Source organism: Lactuca serriola, chromosome 9, assembly GCF_051521515.1.
Source record: "Lactuca serriola cultivar US96UC23 chromosome 9, Lser_US96UC23_V15, whole genome shotgun sequence".
Classification (NCBI taxonomy): Eukaryota; Viridiplantae; Streptophyta; class Magnoliopsida; order Asterales; family Asteraceae; genus Lactuca; species Lactuca serriola.
In genome coordinates, this window is record NC_136416.1 from 33,070,719 (window position 1) to 33,093,888 (window position 23,170).

Genomic DNA, 23,170 nt, shown 5'->3' on the forward strand with positions numbered 1-23,170 from the left:
ATGTGTTTGTATTATAATTTCGTTTGGACTTTGATGAGCTTCAACTAGGGGTTTTGTGAAAATAAATGAACCCGTTAATTATTAGATAATACAAATATTCATATAAAAATTCATTTCCTCCCAAAGACCAAAACATTTCGTGACATATTAACTCATTTTTTTTACCTTGCTTCCCTAAATGATCTATTCCATTCCTTCATAATTTCATTTCATTAAACCAAACATTCATCCTTCTCATTCATACTGAATCTTTTGTTTATACAAAGAACAAACAAGCCACTATTTGTTCATATACACATGTATACATATTCATTTAGTGCTATCGAAGACCAAAAGAGGAAACCCCTAATACTTGTTGAGAAAACTCCATGGTCCACTAGCGGTTCCAATCCTTCAAAATCATAAAGTTATAAGTTATGAAAACAATGAACTTGCAAGAAGCTAGTGATGAATAATGGAATTGGCCTCTTTTTTATTCAAGAATTTACCTCCCTAGGCCAGCTATTACTCGTAAACCCATAAAGATGGATAATGCGACCCATATGCCCACAAACCCGTAATGTGAGGATAGTAACCACAAGCATACAACACTTGCTAAGGCTACCAAAACCTGAAGAGCAGAAAAAACATCCAGACTTATTGATACATTAGAAACAAGAAATGATATGGGATTATTTTAAATAGACAGAAGAGAAAATGAACTTACCATTGAGAAGGCGGAGTAACAAAAATCTGATGAGCCATAGTTGATCCCATCAAATACAAATGCAATTGTATTTATGGGTTGAGTTGCCGCAACAAACTAATTAACAAGCCAAATGAAATGTATTAGCGCATTGTTTTCCAAGATTGTATTGTATTTGCCATGCACCGATGTCAATAAAACAAAAAATTTGCAATTATTTCTCCCATCCAAAAAGATTAGACAAAAAATGGATGCATGCATGTATTATATATACCGGGATGCCTAAACTCAAGAGTCGTAGAACTTTGGCATCTGTGTTGCACCAACAATTAATGAGAGAACAAGTCCCATAGCCAAAGCTAACTGGACAAAGTGAAAAGAGATTAAACATGTATTATATATAAAAATCGTTAAAACAAGAAATGGTCAATGGTCAATGGTCAAAGGTCAAACTCACTTGGAGTACACGGGCAGCTGTTGCTGTTGCTCTCGTGTAATCTTGTCTTGCGAAAGCTCCTGCAAGAATCACCTGGATTATACATGACATGACGCAAAATCATAAGCATTAAATGTTGCGACTTCTATTGGACTTTGACCTTTCTTTGACTTTAATTTTCAAGAAGACTATATATCTACCTGGCCAGCGACAGCCAAACCATCAGCAAGCAACAGCCAAACCATCAGCAAGCAACGAGGCTGCCACCCAAACCTGCAAGCAAATCTGAAAGGCAGCCATTTCTGTTGATCCTAGCCTGGTTGACATGGATGCTGCTAGGGTTACACAGAATGTTGCTGCAATCACTCTCATCAATAAAAGAAACCCTGTAACAAATAAAGAAAAGGTAATTATACACATCATTTAGTTATTTATACATTGATATGACATGACAGATTGACATTTTTTACCATTTTTTAAAAACCGACCGAGTTGCAAAGCTTTAATGTGTGGAGGTAAAAGGTCAACTGGCTTCATCAATTTCCATAGGAGGATCAATGAGATCAAGTACCTTCACATATAATACGCTTATATATATAAGACAAAGCCAATAATTCAAAATCTTATATAATTAATGAAAAAAACGTACAACTTACTGAGAGAAAACATGAGCAATGGCTGCACCAATAACCCTCATCTTGAATACGAATATTAGTATTGGGTCCAAAACAATATTCACTATAGCTCCCACCACTAAATACAACATGGTGTTAATTAGTATTACTTCATTTAACACAATATACCAAATTTTAAGGGTGTTTTAGATACTTCATAAATAGCAAAGTAGTTTCCTTAAACTATGTGTGAAATCATATGTTGCACTTTTCATGGGATAATGAAGGATCGGAAACTTACCAATGGCATATAATGGAGTTTTTGTATCTTTAAACCCTCGAAACACTCCTTGCATGGCAAGAGATAGAAGAACAGCAGGTGCACCAAGGGACCTCAGCGTTAAATATTTGTACGCTGGGCTTAGCATTGGAGAATCCTGAATGGTTATATAAAATAACACCATAAATAAAGTTAATTTAACAACCATTGGAGAATATTGTTGAACAGTTATATTTATAATATCCTAAATATGATAATTCAACCAACAACCCCAATACCAGTTTCAAGATGTTAAGTGTTAACATCATTTTTTGTGTAAATAAATGGACAGATGGTGTAAAGCTTCTTCAAATGAGTTATAAAATAGTAATATATTTAGAATATTCTTTTTTGTTAAAAAATGATATAAGTTGCACCAATCCACAACCTAAAACTTACTGATTTTATACCCATATAACTTAATATTGGTTTTGCAGAGACAATGAGCAAAAGAGCTTGGATGAGACCAAGCATGCCACCTATCAATAAAGCCGATGAAGCTGATGAGATATGTCTTCTCCCAGTGTTATTCGGCATCATGTTCATATCCTCTGCTCAAATCCCAAAACCATGTTAATAATTAATTAATTACCACAAAAATTTACAAGTGGAAAGACAGAATAATATTGTTCAAAAAGTCAATCACTCGAAGAAAACAAATGTAATTTTATATAATAAAAATCATACGAGGTAATTTTGGTAGCATCGGATTTTGTAATTCAATATCACGATCAAGATTGGAACTTGAGCTTGTAGCGCTATCTTCTTCAGCCACAAAAGAAGTTGTGATGCTTACAAGTGGGAATATTGCGATCTTTGAAGCTTGATTGAAAATAGCTATGGCAACCCCAACACCAGCAAGCTCCACAGATCCTATATTATTTGTAAAACTTCCATGTTTTGAATTACCCAAATAAATATATATATATATATATATATATATATATATATATATATATATATATATATATATATATATATATATATATATATATATATATATATATATAAGTTAGAAATTATCAAATTAACCTAAATGGCCTATGAAGGCTGTGTCAATCAAAGAAGCAATGGGGTCTGCCATTAAACCCAAGGCTGCAGGGACTGCGATCTTTGTGATTTCTAAATTCAGCTCATCCTTGCTAAAAATACTCCTGAAACACATCAGATTCTACTAAACACATATTTAATCAACAAAAAACAAGAAATACTATTTCAAGATTCTCATTCGATCATCAGTATCAGCATAATTGAAAGCCAACGGAAGTTGAAATCAACCCAATTTTCAAAAACTTCTTAATATTTGTTAAAATACCTGGTGTCTTGGAACAAGACCCACGAGGGCATGTTTTTTATTTTCCTATGCAGATACACTACAGCATCTGTTGCCACTATTGCAGGAAACAAATACACACAGAATTACACTAAGAACTTTCAAATTTTGAGCACAAATTGGAAGAAAATAACAGTAAAGAACGTGTTTTCAATAAATATTTCGTGAGTTTTAGTAAGAGCGTTAGGTTTGAATCTAGTTATAAACACAGAAGTAACCCAAACCCCGAAGAAAGAGAGAGACGACATAATCACATAAACCCAAACCTCCCCTGAATCTTCTTATTTTTATTGTTTTAAAAATATAGGGGGTCTGTTTTTTATTATTGCTTTTGGGCGCGTTTCAACTTCCACTTTGTGAGGAAGTGGCATTGGTGTTGTTGTTGGAGAGGAGGTGACAAAACGCTAAATCTTAACAAAAATCTTTGTCGAAAAGACAGAGTTTTTAGTTTTTAGTTTAAATACAACGTTTTAGATGATTAAATCTAAAAGTTATATGATATAACGCTTAAGAAAAAGTTCTTAAGCCTTTGAATAAGTTTTCATAATTGCCCTAAAAATTTATTTATATATTTAGCTTTTTTAATAATTTATATGTATTAAATGTTTTCAGTTATTTTTGTCAAACCCTTATATAACAAATGAAAACTACAACTTTCCGCTATCAATTAGTTTTGTCACACACGCCTATGATCAAGATAACAAAAACCTCATTTGTAGTCTTTTAACATTTTTTTCCTGATTTTATCTAATAATTTTCACTTAATTTATTGTTCTTACTTATTTTGTGGTAACAAGTTCCAAGTTACTTTAAAATAGTATTAGTTATAAAAAAATTACGGTTTTATAATAAACATTTTTTTCAATGTACCTCGTAATTTTATGCAACTTGAACTGTATCTTTTTTTTTGGTTCCCGTTGGTTTGGTTTTGTATCTTTTTGTTGGTGTGGAAAGAAACAAAAAGAATGGTGTGAAAGAGGCTCCAAGTCAAGACCTCTTGTACATAGTATATGTGTCTTACCTGTTAACCAAATAATATTTTACTTTAAAAGGGTGTTTTTGTCTCTAGGATTGTTTGGGGTCAAAAGCAATCATAGTATTAACAACCATGTAAAGAAGCGATATATCAAAACTACATTGTTATGCAATATCCAATTGCAACGTCCTGTTTCGGGAAATTTCTTATTTCGGGATTGTGGACAATAAATGGATCAAGTAAATTTCTTGAGTTTCAAGGGAATAAGGTTTAGACCCTATCGGATGTTGATAATAGTGGTTATGCGATCCAAGCCCTTGGTTTGTGTTGGAGTCAAAGGGGTAAAACGGGAAAAGTGATGTTTAAGACTTTTTAAATGAAATATGGATTTTTTTCGGAAAGTTTTTAGCCCAATATGTCTAGATAAAATTGTGGGGCTCTTTAATGCATTTTCGTAGATATAAAGATCGTCGAAAACGGAGTTGGAACGAAGAAGTTATGACAGTTAGAAGTATGAAGGTTTTGGGCTTAGTCTAGTACGATGGGCATACATGATGTACATTTGCGTACTAGGTATCCCTGGTACGATGGGAGTACCAGGAGTACGTTGGGGGTATGTTATCAGAACTCAAACCCTATTTTTGTGGTTTGAGCCTTATTTAAGCTTCTTAACTTCCCCAAACTCATTCCATTCTTGGCATCCACCTCTCTAACACCCTCCCTTGAAAACCTAACACTAGTTTGAGCCTTGTGAGCAAAAAAAAAGTGTTTTTGAGTGCTTTAGAGTGTTCTTAGTGCATCATGGAGAAAAAGAAGCTCATTGGAGAAGTGTTGGTTGCATTAGAGCTTGTAGATCCATACTTTGTTCACCTTGATTTTTCTTCTAGAGGTATAAAGATTGAATCTTGTAACACCGTAAATTTTCAAACAAAATTTTCATTTTTAAAACCACATAAATCTCATCAATACGTTTCACAAAATCCCCAAAATGTCAAATTATAAAAACAACATATTAATAATTGTTTGAATAAAATCTAGGATCCTCAAAAACATAACTCCATCTCATGTGTACAATCAAGTCGGCGCCTTCCCGCGATCCTAAGAAGTACCTAAAACACATATCACATAACACGGTAAGCACAAAGCTCAGTGAGTTCCCTAAAATACCACACATAACTCATTAGCCTCTTATGGCTATTTCTCAAATAAGACCCTCTGGTCGATGTGTCTCAATGGAACCCTCCGGTCCCACAACTCGGGTAGACCCTCCGGTCCTAACTCAGTAAAGCTCAGCATAACACACAACATAAATCACAAAGACATAATGCATGATATCACAATACTCAATATAAACACACAAGACACTCCGGTCATACAAAGTTACCACTCAAGGTAAGTATAGTGAGAAGACTCACCTCGTAAGCAAGCAAATAAACCTCATACACGAATCACCGATCTAGCCTCCGCCTAACACATACGATAATTAACTCTAATTAACACTTAATTCACAACTCTAAATAAACCAAGCTATTTTCTCTCTTAATTTATTGGGATGGGTAAAACTCCATTTTACCCCTTCATGGTCTCCATAATCCATGTCTTGACCAAACCCTAAAGTCAATCGAAGTCAACACTCGAGTCAATAGTCCATGTTGACCCAAATCGTCGAGTACATCTATGCGACTCGACGAGTTCCCTCGTTTCTTCAGCAATGTCGCAAAAATCCAACTTAACTCGTCGAGTTGTCTCATCAACTCACCGAGCTACATATGTCCAGACTCGTCGGGGAAAACCCTAGCCGAATCGTCGAGTTGGCTCATCAACTTGTCGAGTCCCTTAAGTCTATTTTCTCATTCAGATGTTTTAAGGCAAAGTTACAACCCCAAACTCTAGATCTACCATCCCAATGTTGAGATACCACGTAAAGTTGTAAGCTTTACGTCCATGCATGACACTTAGGGCTTAAAATGCCAAAAGAAGCTCCATTTTGGGTTAGATGCAAAAAAGCTTGCCTCTAGCTCAATAAAGCTCGGATCTTTGGGCTCACAAGACCTCCTACGATCCAGATCTGAGGTTTCAACCTCATGATATGCTCAAGTGACTCATTAACAAACGATGGATGGGAGAGAACCCTAAAAACCCCGTAAACTAAGATCTCATAAAGAAATGATCAAGATAGCAGCTTTTTACCTCCACATTGAAGCTAATCACTGAAGAACACTGGATCCACAGCCCTTCCTCGATCTAATATGCAATTCTCTCCAAATCACCTTCCAAAGATGCACAAGAACACTCAATTTAGCCTCTCTCTCTCTCTCTCTCTCTCTCTCTCCCTCCCCCTCTCTCCCTCACACAACAAGTGGAACTGGTCTAAGGTTTCTCACAGAGCTCCAAGGTGACAAGGGTGGCTGAAATGAGGGTTTAAGGTCCTTTAAATAGGACACAAACCCAAAAAATTAAGGTTTCCTCTCACAACCCCAACTTGTAGAGTTGGTCCCTCCAACTCGTCGTTGGTCGTAAAACCCACGCGACCAAAACCCTTTTCTACTCGACGAGTTGGGGCCTCCAACTCGTCGAGTTGCTCAATCATAATCATGAAAATTATATAAATATTTATACCTGGGAGTCGGGATGTTACAATTCTCCCCCACTAGAATCAGACTTCACCCTCGAAGTCATGCTCCGAAAACAACTCTAAGTACTTCTCCCGCATCTCGAACTCCGGCTCCCAAGTCCACTCTGATCCTCTGTTGTGCTCCCACTTCACCTTAACTAGTCGCACCTCCCTGTTCCTCAGGGTCTTAACATTTCTATCCAAAATCGCTATCGGTCTCTCAATATAGTTCAGGCTTGCATCAACCTGAATGTCCTCTAAACGTACTACTGCCATTTCATCGGCTACACACTTCCTCAGCTGAGACACATGGAAGGTGTTATGAATCTGGCTCAACTTTGCAGGTAGATCCAACTGGTAAACTACCTTACCTACTCGGGCGATCATCCTGAAAGGGACAATATATCTAGGGTCCAGCTTGTCTCGTTGCCTGAATCATATCACCCTTTCCATGGGGATACCTTTTGGAGGACAAAATCTCCGACCTGGAAGTCTAGCTCGGATCGTTGCCGGTCTGTGTAACTCTTCTGGCGACTCTGGGTCGTCAGTAACCTCTATCTGACCTGCTGAATCTGCTCAGTTGTCTTGAACACTATCTCAGTGCTCCCCATCACTCTCTGCCCTACCTCACCCCCAACAAATAGGAGTCCAATATCTCCTCCCGTATAGGAGCTCGAAGGGAGGCATACCGATATTGGAATGATGGTTGTTGTTGTATGAAAACTCAGCCAAGGGCAAGTAAGTGTCCTAACTTCCACCGAAGTTCATAACACATTCACGGAGCATGTCCTCGAGTGTTTGAATCGTCCGCTCACTCTGCCCGTCTATCTGTGGGTGGAATGCGGTACTGAAGTAAAATCGGGTACCCAACCCCTCATGAAAGTTCTTCCAAAATCTGGAAATAAAGCGCACATCTCGATCTAACACTATCGATGTTGGCACTCCATGCCATGCTGCCACCTCTCTCACATAAACCTCGGCCAAATTCTTTGCAGAAGAGCTCTCACTAATAGCCAAAAAGTAACCACTCTTCGTCAATCGGTCCATAATCACCCATATTGCGTCAACCCCACGCGCAATCCTAGTTAACTTGGTGATAAAATCCATGGAAATATGTTCCCACTTCCACTGGGGAATCTCCATAGGCTGCAACGGGCCATGTGGACGTTGGTGCTCCGCCTTAACCTGGCGACATGTCAAGCACCTCTCAACTACCCATGTCATATCCCTCTTCATACAAGGCCACCATTAATCTCTCTTCATATCCAAATACATCTTAGTGGCCCCTGGATGGATCGAAAATCTCGATCAACGTGCCTCCTCCATCAATATATGTTGAGCCCCGCCTGTATAAGGCACCCAAATCCGCCCACGGAAGGTCATAAGCGCCCGACTATACTTGGTTTTGTTCTTCAAAACTCAAGAACACACACATAACACAAAGTCAAGAACACATATACAAAGCAGTCAAGGACACATACACGTACACTCATGAACACAAACACATCTGTGAGCACACATCGTCCCAAAAAAATATGGGCATGTTCTTAGTTCCTAAAACAAAAATCGATTTGAAATTCACACAAACACAAATCGATTTACGGGAATAAACAAACACACATACACATCTATTTCATAAATGAACTCAGACACACAAAAATCGATTTCTAAGGATGAACACACATATTGATTTCTAGAAACGAAAACACACACACATACAAATCAACTTCATTTTTAGTTTTTGAGTTATTTTTAGTTCAAATTTCTGGGAGGACAATAAAAAAGAAAAAAAAAAATAATAATTCAACAAAAAAGTCGTTGAGTCCCCCTTCTAAGCAATTTAGCCACTGACATCATCGGGACTCGGTCAGGACCAATTATTTTCTTCAATTATGACTATTTTGAACCATCTTGCACTCCAAAATAGAACTGGTTCACGTCATGACAAGTTTTGGCCGAACCGGTTTGGGACTAGGAAAGTATCAACAAGTTGTTGAATTTGAGGACCTAACCCGGATTGTCGGTGTGGACCGCTTAAGGACTACATGGTTTACGACTAGTCCGGTCTATACATAAAAATCATAGACTAATTAGGATCGACCCAAATTTGCACCTCCATGTATAACTCGTTCATAAGGTTCATTAGTCATGTCCCCTAAACCTCTAATTTCTTGATTCCGTTTCATCCTATAACACATTACAAGACTCGTCTATATTTCTTATTTTGTTTGATGCAGTAAAAATAACTAATGTTAGTTGTGACGACAACCTATTGTTTATATGTTTTTATAACATGATTTAGTAAATTTAAGTAATGTTGGTAATTACATCAGTTATTTGTGGGAACATACTTTAATGGGATGTTTAATATTGAGTTCGAAAAATGCTTATTAATTTATTAGTTTTTAAAAAGAAAATAAACTTAATTTTTTTTTTTGAGAAACAGAAGAGTGTTTTTGAAAACAATTTTTACTATCATAAAAAAAATTCACGCATTCATGACTTTTAAAAACTGTTTATACTTTTTCACCTAAAATGACCATAAAATGATATAAGTTTGTTTATACGCCACTAAAACTATTTATGCTTCTTCGTCTAAAATGACCATAAAATGATATAAGTTTGTTTACCCGACACTAATTTTTTTTAAGATTTATAAACTTATAACTTCTTTTTACCATATAAGCTAATCTTTTTGTTTAGCAGCTTACATACGCACACATTACACTAATCCTAAATTTACATATTTTATCCACATCAGGACTTGAACCTTTAACATTTGACTGAGGGAGACTTATCCATCAATTCCTGAAACCGCTGGCCAAGGGCCCTTTGGTACTGAACACTTTTTAAAAAACTTTTTTTCTCACCTTTATAAAAAATATTCATTAAATTAAATAAAGAATAAAGAATCCCAAAGATCCCTAATATAAAAAACTCTTATTCTATAATAAGTTAAAGCGAAAATGACATTGTAGGCCTATAATATTTTCGAAATGTGTATAATTAGTCCCTAAATTTATTTATTTGCTTTATAGGGGCATAAAAAGTGACTTTTGTCGAGTTTGAATAGTGTTTTGGAAATTTTGTAGGGGTAAACCGGCCACCCCTTGCCACACAAACAATTCTCTTTACTCACTTCCTTGAACGATTTCTCCTTCAATAGCCCCATTTGATTCAAAGCAAACCCCGAAAAGCATCGATATCTTCTCCCCACCTACCTAAGCTTTGTAATCTACGCCTTCAAACACACATACAACTCACAATACCACCTTATCATGTAATACAAAACCCTAATATAAGCTTCAATTTTAGTAAAAACGGGTTTTATGGGTCCATATCCAACCAACTCTTCGACCATGGGTCCATAAGATTCCTTTCATTAGCCAAGAACTAGTTAACCGGTGTAATCTCTTGACGAGTCCTATAATTGAATCGATTATTGGATTATCCTGGTTAAAAGCAGATCTGTCTTGATCACTAAGAAATTTGCGTGTGATTGGGTTGAATCAAAGATGGTGAAGGATTTTTTTAGTAGGTCTTCAACGGTTCACGAATATGGTTTCAATGCTTACAATTATTTCAGTTTAAAGGTTTTGAAGGATTCAGTTTTGATGGATGATATTTCATTTTTGTTTTGACTTCGATTTGAAATTGATCGAAATAAGGTGATAAATGAGCGAAAGTTGTTTTCGTCATGATGGTGTTTCGATTCGATGAGAAGAAGATAGACGGAAGATGGTTTCGTTTTGATGTTGCTTTGAATTTTAGATGTTTCGATATTGTTGAGGCCAGTGTCTGGTTGTTGATTCGATTGATTCGTTAGGGAAGGATCAAAGCTGGATTTTGATGACGTGTTGTTTTAATTGAATGGGTTTTCAATGGAGTACAATTTTTGATGGGGAAGTGATGTATTGGTCTAATTAATTTTTAATGGGGTGTGACTTTTATATGGTCAACAAAAATGTATTGGAACACACAAGCAGAAAGTCATAGCCATGGAAGCCAAATCAACCTTAGTCATGGGGATGATTTTCTTTAAGTTATATTTTATTGGGGATAAAAAGGCATTTTAAAATGCTTACATGCATATGAAACTGGTTATATTAGCTATGAGTGACCAAAAAACATATGAGTGACCAAAAAGCGGGTCAACATCCACTTTATACCCTTGTAAAAGTAGAAAATAAGTTTAAGGACTTATTAGATCAATTTCGAAAACATTATAGTGTTTCAGTGTTAGTTTCTATAAATTAAATAAGATGAAACCAAGAGAGTGTTTAGATGTGCTTCTTGAAGTGACTTACTGACTTATTAACTTTAAGTTAAGAAAAATGTTTGCAAATACTTTTTAAATGACCTTTTTTGTAAAATGTTAAAAAGATTAAAATGAAAAGTAAATGATAGTTTGATTCTTAAATGAAATTTGGTTTTTTGGATTTCAACTTACATTGTTCTTTTAAAATATCCCCTAAAAGAAAAGAATGTGGATTGTCATGTTCTTTTTGATCATTTTATATGTAAAAGTTAAATGAAACATTTAAAAAAAAACTTATTGACTTATTATTTTTACTATCATAAAAGCTAATCCAAATAGTTTCTTTTTTTAAATTTACTTAAAAAAACTATAAATCAATAAACACTTTTCTAAAAAAACAGTGTTTGACATTAAAAAGCACATCCAAACACCAAAACTAGTTTTGGACCTAAAACATAACATAAAGGATTGACCGGTGAAAGTTCCCTAGACGTGGTGTTTTCAAATGGTATTCTTGATCCTTTTAAAGGCACTTGTGGTATTCTTGATCCTTTTAAAGGCACAACAGGTGTTTTCAAATGGTATAAACGAAGTCTTTAGTTTGAAATTTGTGATAAACGGACTTATATATGGATTAAAGTGGACTGGAGAACTACAGCGATACACACTTTATAAATGTTAAAATGTCTTCATGACTTGTTTCATTTTGTTGAGCATAGTCACTTTTGCCTTTACTAGTGACATTATTATACTCTAGTTTTTAGGCATGTGGTGCATATTACACCACATTTAATTTTTTATGTTTAAAAATGAAAGTAAAAATAGGATTACGTGCGTTACTAGAAAAAATGCTAACACCCATGTTAGCTTCATTTTCAAAATCATTGTTATTTTTAACCCATTTATTTTCTGTTAACCATGTTTTTTCACTTTAAGCTCATTTATATTTTAACCAGTGTATTTTTCCACCACGTCTAGGGAATGAGTATACGACTTATGACTTATGAGAAGAAAAAAAAAAGTAAATTCTTAAAATTCTGTTAAGTGAGAGGCAATTCCGTTCACCCCGTTGGCTTTCCGGACTAAGAGTTTACAGATGTATTAAAGCAATACTAGAAGGATGATTTTTGATTAAACAATACTAGAAGGATGCTTTTTGTAATTCTTGAAAAGAAAGAGTACAGGTGAGGGCTAGGGTTTCAGCAAATATAGCCTAAGGTTGCCGTCGTCCACCTCTATAAATCTCCACAAACTTCCACCAAAGACTTCAATGTCTGGTACGGTATCGTCGTCTCTAAAACTGAGAAAAACATCGTGCACATCATCCGTGAAACGATGGTTTTTCAGTTTTAGAATATGCTATACTCGTAATCCGTGTTACACACCCTAATCGGTTGAAGATTCTCGTTCATTCTAATGCAATGTCATCACCTCTGAAACTCAAGAACACGTCGTCTTCGAAGTCGAATCTCTGATTCTTTCTTTGTTCAGTAAACGATGTGCTCTTGTGTTTCGAGGTTATGACGTTGGTTAACAATCATAACTTATTTCGATATGTCTATGTTGATTCAGGTGAAGTCTTATCCTTAAGTGATTTATATTTTGTATAAATTATGTTTCGGTTTTTTTACGGCATGGAATTGATTTAATGTAACGCCCGCGTTTCCAGGCTAAGCATTTTTATTGATGTAATAGTCTAGGTTAACCTTTGTAACCCGTTTTGAAATAATAAAAGTATATTATTTGAGTATTATGTGTTTTGTGCTTAATTGTTTAATTATGTGATTTGATTAATTAAGAATAAAATGAGCGTCAAAATTTAAGTGTAAAATAAACTTGATATCTTTGGATAATGTTGTACTAGTTGAAACGAGATTTCCGAATATATAAAAAACGCCAAATCTGACTTCGTATGAGGAAGTTATGATTTTCTAAAGTTTCGACTTAGCGGTATGCAGCCCGAAATACTCGTTTTGAGATCGAGCGGTTTTTAATCGAATCAATCTAAACGAGAATCGAAGATCTCGTTGTTGGTATCGAAGCGATGAAAAGTTAGGCGAGAACGGACGTCAAACGAAGAAGTTATGAATTTTTAACGAAGTTTTTCTGTCCCGGCCTACTAAAAATAATTAATAAAAATAAAGTCAAAATTAGCCGACGGAGTCTAAACGAAAGTTGTAGAGCGTAGTCTCACCTACGCGTGGATATAAAGAACGTCGAAAACGGGGTTCGTATGAAGAAGATATGAATTTCCAAAGTTTATTAAATAATTTGTATTTAAATTTAATCTTTAATTCGGATGTATATCCGAAGGAGTCACCGATCTGATCCGAAGTACGCCCAGCGTACCGCGAAGCATGACGCACCTCGCACTCGAGTTATTCGGATGACGCATGCCATGATGATTCGGACGCCTACGCCTCGCGTACTGTTGTACGCCCAGCGTACTCCGAGGCTCCAGCCTCCTATAAATAGGATGCGAGGGCAGCCGACTCATTTGCTCTTTTTCTCTTGTCTCTCTCCCGTTTTGCATCGTTTTGCGTGCCAGAAGTACCCCAAAGCCCCAGTATCATTCCTGATCCCCGAAGCAAGTCTCGAGGTCCCGAAGATCCCGAGAAGTGCGATTCCCGAGCCGAAGCTCTGCCCGCGAGGAGTCCGGTTTTTTGTGGAGATCTTCCAGATCCACCGAAGAATACTACTTCTATAAGCGGTAGTGCAGTCTGATCATCTTCTGATCAAGTGAGTGTATACTACCTTTCATAAACACGATAATAATACAAGTATGGTTTGAGTGTATTAAGTATATTGTTGTTTATATGCGTGAGTGTGTGGTTACTTCTTTCTAACGCATAATTATAAAGTATTTTATACGAAATACATGTTATGTGTATATTTTGTGTTATATGTGTGAATGTATATTCACCCTCTTCTATCTCATAGATCTGATTTTTTTTCTATGAAATACGAGGTATGTGTGTGTGCCTCATCTGTTATGTGGAATATGTATTGATTAAAGCATGATGTACAGTTTTTTTTAAACTATGTATAAAAATGTATATTCTTATCTACTAATATGTTGGGTAGAACATAGGTAAATAATTGGTGTGTAATAAACATATGAGAGACCTCGTTGTTGTTTTGATTCAGTCATCTAGCGGAGTTTAGATGACGACCACAGACTTTTCTAGACAGTCCTATGGAACGCTAGCAGGTTCGCCACCTGTAGGTGTTAATGAACTTGGGTGTTCATTCGCTGTACTCCATCCCCCTCATGGTTGCCTTATTTGACTTATATTGCTGAGGAACCCCCGAAGCATGTGTTGTCGCCCCGATGAAATATTCTTAGAGTAGGTCCCTTGTGTTAGTTATTTTAGGGCCATAAAGTGAGAATAACGGGAATGGGTAATTGGGTTATTGTTGGTTGGTGGAATTCAATATAATTATTTATTGTGGGTTGAAAACCCTATATGCTCATCAGACTATCAAGTCTGACTCACTCAGTTTTATTTGTATTACAGGAAGTGACACAAGGGCATAAGATGGATTAACCATCAAGTTGTTTTGTTTACAAGTCTGTATATGTATATATTTGTTGAATGATTTGTAATGTTATCGCTTATGCTTTATGGTCTGTATCGGAAAATGACATCCCGAGTTTTGATTATATAATGAAAATACATTTCTTTTATTAAAATGCTTTGGTAAACATTGTTTTATCACGTTTTGTTTTTGGGAACAATTTCCGCAACTCTTTCAAATCAAAAGGATTTACTCTTAAATTATTTTAAAAGCATAAATCAAAATCGGCTTTTTATGGCCGAGATTTTAGGGATGTCACATTTAATTTTCGGTGTTTATGTGCTTTTGTAGTTGATATGAAAACGTTGAGCTTAATTTGTCAGAATTTGACTTGATAGATACTCAGATCTATGATGTGTGAAAGTAGATCCTAATGCGTATTAGTTTATAAGCTCTTCTGATTTCACGATCTTCTACTTCTAAATTACAGTTTTGTTTGATTGATAAACTCTATTACATACATCTATAAAAGTCATATTAAAAAATGTAAATCAAAATCTATTGGGGAAATGAGAGGCATAAAGAGATCATAGAGGTGAGAGATGGAATATTTTGAACAATGCAAAAATGATGGACAGATGTACGCGGCGTGTCATTGTATTTACCATTTCAATAAAATACGTCGGTAAATAGAAAATGGTTGTTTTTATATTTGACCATAATGTTATATTCTACATTTAGAGTATATTACAAAAAGATTCAGATATTTTCATTTTCGTTATGTTGTATTTTTAGGGAGCATTGGGTTTTTAAGAACAACATTTAAATTAAATCAAAGCTTTGTTTGTAGTACATTTGTTAACCTTTATTCGTTTTTGAGCATGGTTGTTTTTAGGGAAGCATATTTTAAACTCAACAAGACAACAAATCTATTGATAAAAAAACAAATCTGGTGTTAAAAGCTAAGCAAACAAAGATACAACCTAAACAATATTTTCATTTTTTATTTCATATTCAAGATGTCAATAAATCTGAAAAATGAATCAAAGAATAAAAAATAAAAACACATTTTTGAAAACTACTGTCTAATAAAAATGAATGAAAAAAACTAATCAGAAAATAAATCAATGAATCAGATATCAGAAATAAGCAAACCACAATAGACAAAATTTTACCTGAAGCAAACCACACAAATAAAGGAGAAAGATTGATGGAAGCAGATTTCGAGCTTATCCCAGCTCGAAGAAAGGAGAAACTCTTTTTTTACAATAAATTGAATTACTTAATAGCATGCAATGATACACATAAATCGAAATCAACCAATAAAAATTGAAATCGGAAGAAGAGAAATAGAGAACTCACCCAAATACTTCAAAACTGAATCAACCTCCTGAAACGAATCACTTAATCAGATTCAAATACAATGAAGATTGAAGAGGTGATAACTGATTTTAGCATGTTTAGAAAGGAATTAGAAGCACACTAAGAAAAAAAAAAAGAACTCACCTGATGACCCAGATCAGTTGTCCCGCTGAAGAGAAACCCATAAAAAATCAAAAAAAAAAAAAGAACCAATCAAGCACAAGCGATTTATAGCAGATGAGAATACGAGAGAGATTTAGAATAAGAAATTGAGAATAAGGATTAAGGAATATTAATCGGACCAAGAGAACTGATATAGTTTAGTTTCAGCCGATTTACAGCCCGCTTTCCACGATTTTCAAGGTTGGCATAACCGATTTGACGATTGAAGTTCTCAAGAGCTATCGATTCTTTGGCGCTCACACCTTCCGCCTTCCACTCCTGCATCCGGACGCAGGACGCTTTCCTATCCGGACGCAGGACGCTTTCCTTCTTGGACTGGAGCAGCTAACTTTTGGGCCAATATATATATATATATATATATATATATATATATATATATATATATATATATATATAGTATTACTTATTGGACACATATGCCCTATTTTTTTTTTTTATGCCCCGGGCCTAAGCCCAACTCGCCCATGTACTGGGGTCGGGTCAGCTGACCACAATAATAAAAACTCACAAAAATTTGATGTCGTAAAAACTCAAAAATAAGTCTTGAAGGTCGGACTAGAGATGTCGACAAAGATACAATTTTTGAACCAATTATAGCAAAACATATGCATACCGGTTGTGAAATTTTATTAGATAGGGGTTCAACTTATAATGTCAAGTCCATGAAGATTTTTAAATTTCCCGAGCAATTCACGATACCAAAATGAAAACGATTTGAATGCATTAACACAAATTATTTAATGAATTTGAAAAGAAAGAAAAAACAACCAAACCTTTTTTTGTTTAGAACGATTAATTTTGTTAATTCACAAGAATATTCTTTACAAAATGAATGATATGGATAATCACAAAACTGACTACATGATTTAAGAGATTTAAGAATAATGAGAAATGATCCAAAAATTTTAAGGCTAAAGGTTATAACCCATGCCAAGGAACGTGGAGATCTTCCAGGTCAACAATTGACACCAGCTCAAACTACCATTGTGGTGGCCAATGTACTCCTAACGAAGAAATGTACTCCCAATGAAGAGGAAGAGGATTGCAATAAAGAATAAATGAAATGAAGAGAGAGGAAAAAAGGGAATTGGTACACCTTCACCTAAGCCATGAGTGTGTCTTGTATATCCTTAGGTCTAATAGTAATAGTAGATGATAAAATTAATAATTTTTATTATAATCTTTTTAGTTTTTTATAGCAGTTTCTTTTCAAAAAAAATGTTTATTTTGAAACATTGAATAAACATACCGTGAAACATGCTCAAAACGATATTGTTTCGAGCATTTTACCAGTGTACTGTGTGCCAACAAAGTGCATAGTGTCGAAAAAGTCCTTGATTTTCTATATATATATTTTTTGTTTTTTAAAATAGTTTTAATTTTGTTTTTTTCCCCTTGTTAAAAATGATTATTCGGTGATTTTTGTTTTCTTGGTGATATTTGCTTTATCAATTTTGCACATAATAGTTATTAAAAGAAAAAAAAAAGAATACCGATCTCCACCGTTCATTGACAGATCGTGCTGGACCGGTGATCTAGAGTCTTCTATGTTACCCTAATTTTCTAATGAGTATAAATAGAAGTCGGGTGCGATAATGGAGATTAGGGTTTTGGGTGGATGTGAAGGCTGAAGGAACTTCCCACTTCGCACTACCTAAAACTGTTTCGTATCTTCAACGTTCTTCCAATAATCGACTACTATCCAATCGAAGTGTCATCGCCTCTAAAACTTAAGAAGACGTTGTTTTCAGACGGCTTCCGTCGTTTTTTGGGTTACAACGTGTTCTTAAGTTTTGAGGCAATGTTACTCGTTGACGATAATTGTTAGCCGAGATCTTAGATGTCGCTGCATCCTGATCGTATATAATCCCTCAGTCAAATCGAGGTTTGAGTGCATGACGTTTTCATTAGTGCTCTGTGTTTTGTCTAACTGGATCTGCGCTTGTTCTTATGAATACTTTTCGTAGCTTTTTGGATTCTTATTAATTTTAAGAAGAACCTGTTCTGAAATTGATTTTATCATGTAAACTTTCTGTTTCATTTACAGAATGAGGGATAGATAGGAAATTGAGGAATGCATAAATTGCTCGTTTTCTTTTACTCTCTAACCTTGATATTTGTTCTCAATAGATTGACAATGTGCCACGTCAAGCTTGTTTTCGCTTATCTGATTACTGGTTTGGATTTTTCGCAGCTGCTCAGTTCTTCATTCCTGCTGTTCTTAATATATCGAGCAAAGGGAGCGCTTGCGAGATATAATGCACTGAATGTTCAATCTATTCTTGATAGATTCGCCAATTCGGAACAGTTTTACAAGAACCCTAATTTAACTTTGAAAATGAAAAATGCATAAAATTCTGTAATTTAATTTGAAATCTGATATCAATCTTGTCAAAATTGATGTTGATTACGAAAGTGAAACCCCATAGGAATTTGAACGATGAACCTGGAACCTGGAAGAAGTTTCTTGTTGATCCCACCTTTGAACTTGAAATACACTGGTTAAAATATAAATGAGCTTAAAGTGAAAAAACATGGTTAACAGAAAATAAATGGGTTAAAAATAGCAATGATTTTGAAAATGAAGCTAACATGGGTGATAGCATTCTTTTTAGTAACGCATGTAATCCTATTTTTACTTTCATTTTTAAACATAAAAAATTAACTGTGGTGTAATATGCACCACATGCCTAAAAACTAGAGGATAATAATGTCACTAGTAAAGGCAAAAGTGACTATGCTCAACAAAATGAAACAGTCATGAGGACATTTTAACATTTATAAAGTATGCATCGCTGTAGTTTTTCAGTCCACTTTAATCCATATATAAGTCCGTTTATCACAAATTTCAAACTAAAGACTTCGTTTATACCATTTGAAAACACCTGCTGTGCCTTTAAAAGGATCAAGAATACCACAAGTGCCTTTAAATATGACTAAAGACACCATATGTACCTTAGACACTATTTGAGTCTTGATAATAGTTAATTGCTCATCATATGTCTTTAGATTCATCATGTGTCGTTAATATAGTTAAAGATACCTTGCCTCATATGCCTTTGGACACATCTTGTGTCATTAAAGGGGATTTGAGACTCTAGAACTCCACTTGAGTACTTATCACTAAAGTTTCATGTTTAATCTTTATCATTATCATTTCAATCATCTCAAACTTCGTTCATAATAAGGGTAACAAAACAAAGGTATGGAATAAGCTTCAAATTGATTGCACTTTCTTTGTATCTTTTCTATGGTCAAACTGTCTACAAAGTCATGCTTAACATTCAAAAACTCAACAACCTTTCCATATCTTCACCCATTTAACCCCTTAATTGACCCTACTATGCACATTTAGGAGTTCGTTATACTATATTTTAGCTGTAAAATGTCGTTTGACAACAACTTTTGGGATGTATATCTACCTCTTTACCCAACGAGACCATACATGTAAGGGTTTATCTTATTGACTATGGCTAATAATACCCTCAATAGACATCTATTATACACTCCGATATGTAGCATAAAAGTTGTGATTTCCTTTTTCTTTCATTAGATGATGATTCCATTCCATTCTTCGTTATATTATACATTGACAAGTTTTCCATTAAGTGGTGTAATCCATCATTCCATTTTATTTTTATTATTTTTTTATTAAGTGATGGAATTCAAGATTTCATTCCATTCTCAACATTTCCTTGTTCCATTTCCAGCAAGGGTTAGTAAACTCAAATCTGTCACATTTCAGATATTCAAGTTTTTGCCAAAATATGAAGTTACTAATGAGGTTTCAAGCTACAAATCACTTCCACTTATTCCCGATTCCATTTAAAGTTATGATACCTTTTGATGTTTAAGTTAAGGTTATGTAAATGGAATCATCCTTGATAAAATTAGGAATAAGTGAGGATGATTCGGACAAAAAACCCTTTAGATATATGTGACCCATACAAAATTCTATATGGCTCGTGTGTAATGAATATTTTTTTCACCCAAATAGACACTATCTGCTACGCGGCCCGCATAGAATTTTATTTTACCCGCATAAGGCCTATGAATAGTGACAACTTGGAAACATCATAAAATTTTTGTCCATCACTTATCGTTTTCTCCTACATTCATGTTTTACCATAAAAAAGGCTTTGAATCAATAAAATTTCATTTCTAGAATTAAGATCTTAATAAGTGACATGATGGGGAAATTAATAGGATTTTGACACATCTTATGATGCTTTTAGGTGACATTTGAACTCTCAATCATTCTTGAAATAGAAGAGAAGTATTAAAAGCTACAAAAGAACTTCAAGGTAAATTTATCAGAAGTATAAGTACTTATGTAATGATATGTTTTGGATTTGGTTTTAATAGGATATATATTTGGTTCTATAGTTTACTATATGTATTTCCTTACATTTATGAAAACTATTTTTGTAAAGTTTATTTTATTTTGAAGAAAAGCTTATGCTTTGTTTTTATATGCGTTTTAAAATGCCATTATATGCATTTACTTGTGATGAGATTGATTGATAGATCCAAACACCCTATTTCAACTAGAGATATTCCTTATTAGGTTTACGATAGTCCCTTTTCGGGTTATCCCGCTACAGCAACCACAACCGTATTGAGATATCCTCTGTCATGGGTTTGAGATAGTCCCTTTCATGGGTCAAGGTTTTTTTTTCATGGTTTAACTGCTATTACAAGTTACAACCATATTGAGATATTTTTTCATTAGTTCAATTAAATTATTAAAAGTTTATAACCAAAATTAATTATTCGTATAGAACTATTTATCGTATTATTGAAACAACTTGTTTATTTAATAAAACAAACTTATATTTAACATAAATCAAAATAAATATTATACATGTATTTTGAAAATATTATAATACATACATTTAAACATGCCACCTTTTTTTTTGGTACTACTAATTGTGTATTGCATTTTGAATATATATATATATATATATATATATATATATATATATATATATATAAAAGATAGAACATGACATGACACTGACAAGATTTTATATAAGACGAACATGAAATGACACAATGTTATGTTTTTTAACTAATACGGAAACAAACCAATTAAAAAAACGATAAATACAGGACTACAAATATAACATAAAATAAAATTAGTTAATTTAATTAATACTTAAGTTTACATAATATGACAAACATGAAAAACATCAAAAACAAATGCTAAATCGTGTAAATTGTGTGTTGAATTTTGAGCACAAACACGATATTATGTTTTTTGCACTTGACGCAAACACGAATTCAAATTTTAGTTTCATCACAATTTCGTTTTGCGTCATGTGCTTTTGTCGTGTTGTGTAATAATATTAAATACAAACTATCATTTAACGTTACTTTTGTTCTTGCGTTTGCAAGTTTTATTTATACCGTCGCTCTAAAAAATATATACATTTATATAAATTTAACGTTCAAGGACTAATATGTATTACCGAAACTTTAACATTAAATATAATATTAATGAACAGTATTTACATTATATGGTGTTATATTATATACTTAATCTAAGGTTTAGTGTTAGATTTAATGTAAAGATGATTTTTATGTTGTGTTTAATGTTGGGTTGGGATGTTTTTAAGACCAATCTTATTAGTGCAATAACAATTTTCTATTTGCAGTGTCACGTTTTTTCTACAAATAAAATCAATATCAATATTCTTTCAAAGATTGTCCCACCAACACATCTATATAATTACATCATACATATTTATAATCGTTTAGAAATTTAGAACACTAATTTAAATTTAAATTTATTATTTAGTTAATAAAATAATTACAAAATATATAATCTACTAATATTATTTTAATTGTCCAGAGATTATGAAACAATATAAATTTTCAAAGTTGTTTAACATATTAATTAGTAAATTAGTAAATTAAAATCATGATGGTACGTAAATTAATTCAACAAATAATTTATTTAATTAATTGAATAACACTGTAATATAACTTTATATAGCAAGTTGATGAAAGGAGAGACCTACTGTTGCATTTGAAAGCCTTTTGTATATCTGCAAGGACTTTTTGAGTCGGATTTGTCATGTCACCTTCATTTAGGTTTGCAACTTCATCATCTGCAATGCTGCTGTGGATGTTCTTAAAACATATATTTCTTATATACGAAGTTTATCTACTATTCTTATTTATTAACTATATAATTTCTTTTTGTACTATTTCCAATTCATTATTTCTCCATTCCAGTCTCCTGTAATCACTTTACCCTTTGATTTTCTTTTCCAATAATTTTTATAGAAAAATATGCTCACCATAATTATTGAAAACAATCCTATATATAGCTAAACTAATAGCTTAGTGCCACAAAAACAGGGCCGGTCCATAAATATTTTGTGCCCCGAGCAAAGACACTTGATGATGCCCTTTTATTTATACCGAACCCATATATACCATACATTTATTGAACGAAGATGCGACGTATTTTTTATTTGAAAAAACCAGCTATGCAAATTAAAACTTGCAAACATCTTCTAAAATGATGTTTTTATAAGGCTTTTTGAAGAAAAACATCAATTATCCTATTGTAGTTAATGTTTGCTAAAAGTTGACTTTTAATACTTAAAATTACAAAGCATTTTAATAGCAAATATCAACAAAAAAATATGCACTTGGATTATTTCGTACACCAATTTTGCAATTCATAACTAAACCGTTGCAAAATTTGTGTTCTTTTCTTACTACATATCACTCATAAAATTAAATAGGGCAATACAAAAAACGGTAAGTCAATCAGACTCAATCTATTATGTAGATTTGACAATTTTCCCTTTCGATAATACCCTTCAATCAAACAGATAAAACATATATCTTCTTATTT

General features: G+C 33.8%; 1 long non-coding RNA gene and 1 pseudogene across 2 annotated transcripts; one reads left to right on the forward strand and one right to left on the reverse strand.

Annotated features, from left to right (window-relative positions):
- Nucleotides 1-202: 202 nt before the first annotated feature.
- Nucleotides 203-16,563, reverse strand: LOC145075515 (protein DETOXIFICATION 42-like; annotated as a pseudogene). Its single transcript, XR_013692451.1, has 16 exons — nt 16,456-16,563; nt 16,261-16,329; nt 16,117-16,144; nt 3,370-3,445; nt 3,087-3,208; nt 2,742-2,927; nt 2,454-2,605; nt 2,037-2,172; nt 1,778-1,874; nt 1,592-1,692; nt 1,349-1,507; nt 1,143-1,219; nt 960-1,048; nt 707-802; nt 489-610; nt 203-391 (listed from the first exon to the last, which is right to left on the reverse strand). The product of XR_013692451.1 is annotated as a protein DETOXIFICATION 42-like (transcript).
- A 1,284-nt stretch (nt 16,564-17,847) lies between these two features.
- LOC145072046 (uncharacterized) lies at nt 17,848-18,696 on the forward strand. Its single transcript, XR_013690905.1, has 2 exons — nt 17,848-18,184; nt 18,494-18,696. It is a non-coding gene; the product is annotated as an uncharacterized LOC145072046 (long non-coding RNA).
- Nucleotides 18,697-23,170: the final 4,474 nt, after the last annotated feature.